Source organism: Dipodomys merriami, unplaced genomic scaffold (assembly GCF_024711535.1).
Source record: "Dipodomys merriami isolate MVZ:Mamm:240054 unplaced genomic scaffold, mDipMer1.0.p SCAF_2, whole genome shotgun sequence".
NCBI classification, from domain to species: domain Eukaryota; kingdom Metazoa; phylum Chordata; class Mammalia; order Rodentia; family Heteromyidae; genus Dipodomys; species Dipodomys merriami.
Window position 1 is genome coordinate 5,468,344 of NW_027203381.1, and position 9,516 is coordinate 5,477,859.

General features: G+C 38.6%; 1 long non-coding RNA gene across 2 annotated transcripts; it reads left to right on the forward strand.

The window, feature by feature from the left end:
* Positions 1 to 205: 205 nt before the first annotated feature.
* LOC138831543 (uncharacterized) lies at positions 206 to 9,206 on the forward strand. 2 transcript variants are annotated; one of them, XR_011373369.1, is made up of 5 exons: positions 206 to 281; positions 761 to 904; positions 1,962 to 2,014; positions 5,894 to 6,012; positions 7,980 to 9,206. It is a non-coding gene; the product is annotated as an uncharacterized lncRNA (long non-coding RNA). The 2 variants fall into 2 exon arrangements; XR_011373368.1 differs by lacking the exon at positions 7,980 to 9,206 and having other exon boundaries at positions 5,894 to 6,486.
* The last annotated feature ends 310 nt before the right edge of the window (positions 9,207 to 9,516 follow it).

The window sequence follows — 9,516 nt, forward strand, 5'->3', positions numbered from 1 at the left end:
ATGAAAAGAATAATTTCAGGGTCTGTTTATTTATGGATTGTTGAAGCTGAAAGATTAAACATCAGATTCATGTTAAGAATTTTATATACGTGAGTAATAGAGGCCATTAGACCAAGGTCTTTATACATTCCAGTAGAAGCTTTATTACTTTATTATGTCATACCCTTGAGCAAATATATCCAGTTAAAAGAACCTTCTCGAGTGACTCCTGATGAAATTTACAGGAATGAAGTTGCCTTCCACATGGCTTTGCAAATCCCTCTCTAATGTCTCTACAGCAGGTAAGTGGGAGAGGGGAAGGTCACATACATTTTAATGGGCATTGTGCTGGGTGTGTAAGCCACAGAAACATCATGGTCTGAGATTCTGGCTAGACGCCATGTGAACCTGCAAGTCCCCTGCTAGCTCAACAGGATAGTCACTGCTAAGACCTCCCTGCCTCCAGGAAGCTAAGACCTCTCTGAACTGCTCCTGGCCCCAGCTCATGGGCAAAGCCTAGGCTTGATTGCTGCAGACACATCTCCACTTTCTGTAAGGGCAGATTGTTACCAATGACCACCAATCAAAGACCCTCTTGAATTTCTTGATGATGTGGTTATTTCTTGCCCAACTGGAGTCTTTCCAATTCTTGCCTCTGGGTGGTGATCTGTAGAAAGTCCCTCTTGACAGGTTTGCTTTCTCCTGGGAATGCTCTGATTCAGGTAAAGGTTTCATCTCACACAAGTTTTCATCTCATACAAATTTTTTTCTCCTTACACAGGACAAATGGAAGGCAGCAGAGCATTCTGAGAATGGGTTCACATTCCAGACTCAGAGATGTTTCAAGCTACAACACTGACATTCTTGCCTACCATATTATTCGCCTGTACGCTACCCTTCCATCTATCAGCTTTTCTGCATACAGGTAAATAACGGAATAAGAAAGGTTAAATTCTCTACCTCCTTACCTGTGCCTCCTAAGCAGAGATGATGCCCTTGAGCACCATGACATATTGACTATAATATCATTGTAACTTGGTTGAGATTTTTTTTAAAGCAATTTCTTTATTCTTTAGAGATCTCAGGGAATTGTAAACTGAGTCAGTAGGCAGGATGAAAATACACCCACATTTCATGATATGGACTAAATCAAACACTTTGGGCAGCACTTTGATACCTTGTGTCCAGGCCTCATAGATAGTAGTAATGACCAGATATCGCAATTTCAAAGCTACAAGAATGTGTGTCTAGTAACCATCAGGAAATTCCAGACAATGTGCTCTGGTAGCTTAATAAACAATCAACACTAGATGGGCTTGAGCTGAAAAGATTTGGAGGGTAAGAGATTTAGCACCACCAGATTACCCAGTTGTCCCCTGAGATTTCCCCACCCTCACCCCTAGGATCTGTTAATATTATATGGCAGGAGAGACCATAAGAGTGAGATTATATTAAAGATTTTGTATAGAGAAATTATGGTCCGATTTCTACTGGGAGATCTTATGAAGGAAATTAAAGGTTACAGTACTATAAACAAGGGGCCGTGAGCCAAGGAGGGCATACAAACTCTAGAAGCTGGAAAACACAAGGAAATGGATTGTCTCCTGGAACCGCAGGAAAATTTAGCCTTGTGCACACTCAGTGGGTCTTATTTGGACTTCTAACTTCTCTAGCTGGAAGAGAGCAGATAGGTATTGCTTGCGAGTTATTGCAGTAATACATTGCTTCAGCCTGCAGTTTCACACAAGCCCCACTTGGGTCTCGACTGGCCCTGAAATGCATGCACATTCATCTTCCCACAAACACTGGCACACCCAAAGACAGTGCTCATGACTGGTGCCTCTTTGCTTGAAGATTTGGCTTGAGGTTTTCACACTAAGTTAGAAATTCAGTAGGACCCTGTGTTCTTGATTGAAAGAAATTTCAGTCATTTCTCTGAGTGGTTGTTTTCAAGCAGAGTTTCCTTTCCTCCTCACTCACAGGAAATGTTCCGGGGCCAAATAATTGTGCTGTTGAATTCAATGCTCAACTTAAGGTAAGTTTCCTTATCCATAAGCAAAGTATCTTAGAGCTCTCTCTTCTAGAGATGCTTTAAGGATTAAGTGAAAGAGGTTTGAAACCTCTGTAATTTGTTTTCTACGTAAATATTAACTACTCTAAATACCAAGGCATTAAGATAAACACTGTTTTTGGTGGGACAGGATCCCAAGAAAAATAACTGCCAAAATTATGGAGTCATGCAGGGTCAGAGACTTTTCTTCATAAGCCACTTGATTTATATTCCTGTTGCTCCTCATGGAGAAGCAGCCTGGACAGAGAATGATAAGCTTTGTCTCCAAAGGCAAGCTTCTGGCAATCAGATCCTATCTCTTCTATTTATTGCTATCTCAAAATGTGGTTGCAGAGATGTTGTGAATTGATGCACTCAGATTGCCTGACTTGTTGCTGGTAGTCAGTAAATATTATCATTATCCTTTCTATTGCTGCACTAAAGACATTTTTTATCAAGAGCAGAAAGAAAGGGAAAGGGCAGAGACACTTAGAAGAGATCCTTTTGAGACAACTTGAAATGCTGGATGGAAAGGCCTTTGCATACCTGAATGTGGCAGACATGCACGACACACATGCACAAGACTTATAGCTACTTAAGTAGACATGTCTTTGAAGTCAAGATTGAAATGGACGGTCAGCTGAGATGCTGACCTAAGTTTCAGCAATCTGCTTTCTTAGGACATACATTATTAAAAACAGCTTCGTTGATAAAAATCATTTTACTGTATTTATATGTAATAGTTTTACCTCTTTAAGGTTTTTGTTTTTTTACAATTCTGTTATGTTTTGGTAGTGGTACAAAAGAATTGCCATTTAATAAAGCTGTTTATGCATACAATGAATCGTGCTCAGTGTCACCCCTTTCCACATTTATACCCACCCTCCTCTCCACCCATTCCTCCCCTCACTCTTCTTCATTTTTTAGTCTGTACATCTAATTCTTCTTTTAGAAAGTTATTTTCAAGGTGGTGTACAGAGGGGTTACAGTTACATAAGTAAGGTAGTGAGTTTATTTCCTGTCCAATTTGTTACCCCCTCCCTCATTTTTCTCCCACTTTCCCTCCTCCTCAACCCTCAAGTTGTACAGATCATTCCCAACATACTGTCTTGTGAGTATCACTGTTGCATTGGTTCCTCTTTGTCCTTTGTCTCACCATTTTGTTTGACTGCCTTCTTCCCTTCTTCTCTCTTTATTCCCCTTTTTCTCACCCCACCCTATTCAAGTACACACTTCCTGGTGTTTATTTTGTTGAACTTTGACTTTGCCTTTCTAAGGAAATAGACAGTCTGAGTTGTCTCTTGACTCTACCGTATTTCAGTTAACACATTTGTCTACACTTGCTTACCACCCAATGCATTTACTTACAAGTTCTGCTGGCTAGGTTTAATTTTCTCTTATTTGAAGTTATTGCAATGTTGTGACATTACTAATTGACTGCTGATCTCCACTGTGTAATAATTTGTCTTGCTTCACACTTGGTACGATGCTTGGCTCCCATTTCATAGTGGGTGATCGCATTTGTCACAGTTAGGACTTCACATTAACTGTGGGATTATAGAGTTCCTGTAATCCTCTCAGGGCAGAGGATCTGTCCTGACAGGGACTTTGTGTATACTCAGTGCTGATGTCCAAACTCACCCAGACTGAGACATAACATAGCAGATGCTAAGAGCAGGAGCACTGCATATCTTCAATTGCACACACTCACACACATTCCTTTACAATCATGCTGGGCTCATAGCTCTACTATGATGGTATCCCTCCTTCTTCCTCTTGCTAACCAAGAAGAACTGACACATTCCATATTGCTTTGCATCTCAGAGCATCCTTTATTCTTTATGGTTTTAGATTCTGACAATGAGCGAAAGTTTCACAGAATGTTAACAGTTAAAAAGGGAGAAGTAGCCATGATCAAGGAAGTATGTCTTTTGTCCGTAGGCAGCTGAGCAATCACCAAAGACCTTTGACCTTTTCTGGATTCACAAGCTTTTTCTCTCAGGTTTACAACTCTACATTCTAGCCTTTGATACTGGGTGTATTTAAAATGGCATCTCATCTTGTTTTCTTGCTTTAATTCTTGAAGAGCACAATCAAGGCACCTCCATTTCAAAGTAAAGACACTGTTTAATATGATGGAAAGGATCTAAAACAGAGATTACTGCCTTGGCCAGTATTTACACAGCTATGTGTGGAGCTGTCTAAACTCGGTAGGCAGTTTAGTGTGATTAAGAATCTATTATCCATTTTATACTTCTCTATACAGATTATCTTGAATATTGCTTCAGTAATTATACTTTATAGCTTTACATCTTGGTATTATATTTTATAAGTTCATTAAAATGCAGTAATGGATAAATGGTTTTGAAATCTATGATTATTTTCTTAGCAAAGTGTGATATACCTTAGATATTTGTTTCTATGATGATATTGTGTATTTTAACCACTTCTCACATTCAAAGAAGGGCCAGACAGATAAACTGCCCCTAAAGAAATATAAAGACATGAGAAGTCAGACATTGCTCTCCCTCCTTCCCTCCCTCCTTCCCTTCCTCCCTCCCTCCCCTCCTCCCTCCCTCCCTGCCTCCCTCTCCCCCTCTCCCTCCCCCTCTCCCTCTCTCTCTTCCTCTCTTCCCTCTTTCTCTCTCCCTCTCTCCCCTCCAACTCTCTCCCCTCTGTATGTGTGTGGTGTATGTGTTTGGCATGTAATCATGGAGATGGACATGTTACAACCTTAAATGATATTGTCAGTGAAAAAGTTTCTGGCTGAGCTGTACTGTCTATCAAAATTAGCCAGAGCAGTGGACACAAGGCAAGGAAACCGATATTGTCCTCTATTCAATTAATACACAAGGTCCTTGTTTTAATAGCTAGAATTAGGGGGTTGTTAGTGTACTAAGAGTTAGAAAGAGGAGCATACACTGCCACCGAGGGATAGTGACTGCCTTCACCCCAAATCCTAAAACTCTAAGACTTGTAAGTTCATAAATAGCTATTTGGAAGCTATGGTGTGTAAAACCAAACTTCGTTGTGCACAACAAATTTATGTTTTTTCTGGTATCCTATGTATAAAGGTTAAATACCAGTATAAAAGGATAAGAATAATCTATCTGTAAAAGAAGTCACCTTTAAGTTTTCTTTTTCTTACTTTTTTCTTTTTCTTATTAGTTTTTTTTGCCTGAGGGAGAAGGATACACATAAAGCATTAAATACATCATCATTAATGACTTAATTAAAGAAAAATGAAAGATGTAGCTGAGTGCTTTCTTTAAGGCTATAATTAAGGGAGTGGTGGCATTTTAGCATTCACTTTCACTTGATTGATTGTCAAAAGCACAGCTTACATAGGAATGAACAAAACTCAGCTAGCATAGAATGAGAATAAGAGAAATTATGAACCACTGCTTCAAAATTAACTACAATGGGGTTGAGTCATACACAATTATTTTATATTAGAATTTCAATAGAGGAATGATGAAAATAGACAATCTATACTTGAAAGCAATAGTTTTAATGGTGTGTCAAAAGTTCGAAGTAAATCAAAGGCACCTTTGAACTTCTAGCATTTCTCTGAGAGGTGATTTCTTCACTTGCTAGCATTCTTCAGATGACTTTGAGACATATCCCTGTGTTGACATGAGTAAACTTTCCATCATCATCTAGCTTCCAGTGACAATTATTTTTGCAAGACGAAAGTGGCAAAGTTTTCTAGCAATTTCTGCATTCACTGAAACGGGTCAAATCATCAGAGTGAATTCTTTCATTGCTTTAAAGATAATTTTAGCAAACAGTGCTGTATACATAGAAGGAAAAGCTAACTTCAAGCCAATGCATTTACTAAAGGAATATCTCTGCCTTCAACAGGTCCAACAATCATGGCTGATATCTCCAGTGTGGATGGTGAACAACTAATGACAATCAGAAATTTCAATTACTACTGTCTTCATAAAAGTTGCAAATATTGAGCAAGAGAAACTGTAAATGTATGAGATGCAATTTATTCCCATGTGATGCCATTGCATGCACGTCACTGTGTGTGTGTGTGTGTGTGTGTGTGTGTGTGTGTGTGTGTGTGTGTGTGTGTGTGTGTGTGTTCTGTGTCTGTGTGTGTATGCCAGTCCTGGGGCTTGAACTCAGGGTCTGGACACTGTCCCCTGAGCATTTGTGCTCAGGCTAGTATGCAATCACTTGAGTCACAACTTGACTTCTAGCTATTTTGAGCTAAGAGTGTCATAGACTTTCCTCACACCTGATCTTCAGATCTCTGCTTCCTGAGCAGGTAGGATTTCAGGCAGGAACCACCAGCACCCAGTTTACCTCTTGCTTTTTGCATTTCCTATTTGATTCCGTTGGCCACACTGTTGCTATTGATGGAATTTGCAGTTTCGAAGGTATACATCTGAATAAATATGGCAAACATATATGGCCTACTTGTGAAGAATTTTTTTCATGGCCCAAAATAGGAGATAAGCTATATCTTTCAAACTTGCAATAAAAATATTGTTAAATCTGGGAAAATAACAGACACCAACAACCCAGATTTTAGTTTTTATTCTAGTTCATCTAAACTGACAGGTAGAGATAGGAGAATTGTCATCCAAAGTCAGTCTGTGCAAAAGCTAGTTATGATCTTTGCAAACACAACATAAAATTAAAATAATAAAACAAAAGGCCAAAGACTGGAGGTCAGGCTCAAGTGGTAGAGCATTTGCTTTCTAAGCACAAGGCCCTGGGTTGAAAGCCTCTTCCTGCTCAACACCAGGTCAAATGAAGCTTACCCAGGAGAAAATTGCCATCTTTCATTAAGTTGCCATTCATTAGGGTGCTAGTGCTGTGTATTCACAGGGCTATTTGTTACTTCTCTTACCAGTCCTTGGCTATTGATTTGAAATGTTTATACTAGTGTTCCAAAGTGTTAAAAATAATTCCTTTACTACTTATTTATTTTTGTGCTAGATGTAGCCATCACCCAGAGATGACTACTGGTTAAGAAGCAGAAGCCAAAAACTAACTTTGAGATAGAAGCCATGACTTTACACACAGGACAGAGAAGGAGGTCTATAGAAATGAAGGGAATAAAGTTTTGTATTTTCCTCTGAGCATGTGTGCTCTCAGTAAAAAGAAAGAAAGAAACAAAGAAGACAAGGAGAAATGAAGGAAAAGACACAGCCAAAAAAGCAAAATTAAAATGATGCAGAAGTCTCTTCACTGTCCTAAAGCAAACTGCAATTCCGTATCATACAAGCACATGTTTCTTATTAGATCTATAAAGGCAGATTCCATATCTCCATTTTAATATTATAGTTGACAGGTAAACAGTACCAAATAATATTACTTAAATGAAAGGGGAAAAGTGAAGAATACCGTAAAGAGAATGTCATAATAGACGCTCTGGCTGAGTTTTACAGGGCAACATGCCATCTCAAGGGGACACAGTGAGAAGGGATCTATGTGAGGTACTGGCTTTGAATGGAAGGGGCACCAAATTCTGAGCCAGGTGGCTCTGAGTCTTCACAGTCTTTTCGATTCTAAACTGGATAATGGGTAAAATGGCACACACTTCCCAGTTCTGTCCTCTCACATAAAGAGCATTGTCCAGTGCAAGCCACGATTGTTGTTGTTTTATGATGAGTCACAATCTCCAAAATCCTTGTGTGGTATGGAGAGAGACATCACATTATACTCCCTCACTACCGTTGCTAAGATTGAAAGAAGAAAAAGGACAAACATATGAAAATTGACTTTTCATGTATGAGATCTATGGAAAAACCTATGCTTCTATTTTAGTATTTCACACCTTTTTATAAATATAGTTTCATGGTTGAAGTAGATTAGGGTTTTAAAAAAGAAATTAATGTCAGTGCATACATTGGATTTCATTTTCAGTAATTAAGTCTCTGGTGGATTTGTTTTTGCCATGAATAGACTAACTTTAATTATAACCTTTCAGATCAATATTTTTCGTCGTGATAATTATAACAATGAGTACTTCTCTGATGTTTTGGGAAAGGCCTGGAAAGTCAACTCTGATCCGACATTTACCATCAGATGACACCCTCTGCTCTTAAAATGCAGCAAATTGGAGAAATCGCTATTGTATTCTGGAAAAATTCATGCATAATTAGTAGACTCTATTCTAATGCTTGTGTTAATGTTAGGCCAAAATTTTTTAAAAAGTGCTTTTAACTTGTATAATTTTGTTCACCTTGTTTCATCTGCCCAAGGTTACATGCTATATTAAATAATATTTCCTTTTAGTTTTCTTTCCAACACCCTGTAAACCAATTGTTCATCTAAAATTGTGGTAAGTGGAGTAACATGAAGTTGGGGGAGGAGGGGAAACCTTCTCAGTTGCTTCTCTAACAGAGCCCTAGATCATGTGGCTCACATCACAAGACAGCTCATTAAAACCTCAGCCTCAAGGCCTTGCCCACAGAGGCTGCTCACACACCCCACACAAGTGGGGTCCCAAATATGGACTGATAGATTTATACCATTCATAATACCAGCTGAATTAACTGTCATGCCTATGTGTTGATTTGTGGGGTGGTCGTCTGTCCTTTAAACTGGCTCCTGCTTGCTTTCCGATTAGATTCAGAGGTTGCACCTTTTAGACAAAAGCCCAATAAATAATCCCAGTATTGGTGGATGAAGGCTGACAGAGGGCACACAGCTCAGTGCCGGGGGAATGGCCAGGTTCTTGTCTGGCTCAGTGGGCCGCAGAAGTCACGAGATCTTAGTCGACATGAAAGCCATGACACAACACACAGACTCAAGAATTGAAGAGGAATTTCCCAGCGACTTAATTAAACTGTTGATAGCAAAGCTAAAATATAAAGATTTCCAGCACTTAAGAAAATATATGTCCCTTTCTTGCAATAATTCATAAATACATTCCATGACAATCATTCCACACATATGTTGGCATTAAAAATGAACATGGGTGGGGCTGGGAAGATGGCTCAGTGGCAGAGTGCTTGCCTTGCAATGCATGAGGCCCTGGGTTTGATTCCCCAGCACCACATAAGCAAAAAAAAAAAAAAAAAAAAAAAATGAACATGGGTAACTCCCAATAAAATGGAAATTGCCAGGCTTCATTATACCAACCTAGTATATCTTGTTTATGAGGGTAAATTTCGTGAGTTATGTTAGTGTTAGGTAGGAAGAAGAATGTATTTGAAAGATGTATAAAATATTATGATATTGCCTGTTCTCACATCGTAGTGTGATTCAGTTTAATAAACTCTTTGGGCAGTTATTTCTAATGCAAACTCATAAATATATTTGCCTGTAACTACGTAACTCTTCATTTCATTAAAAATTTATAAAGAATGACTTGCTCTAAAAGAGGAACTAGTATCTTATTACAGAAATTTGTATCAATCAAGAATTGTTCCACTAGAACATTAAGTTTTAAATTAATCTTTTAAATTAAGATCATATTTATATTGAATTCTTTTTATTAGTTTTCTTGACATCCTTATTTT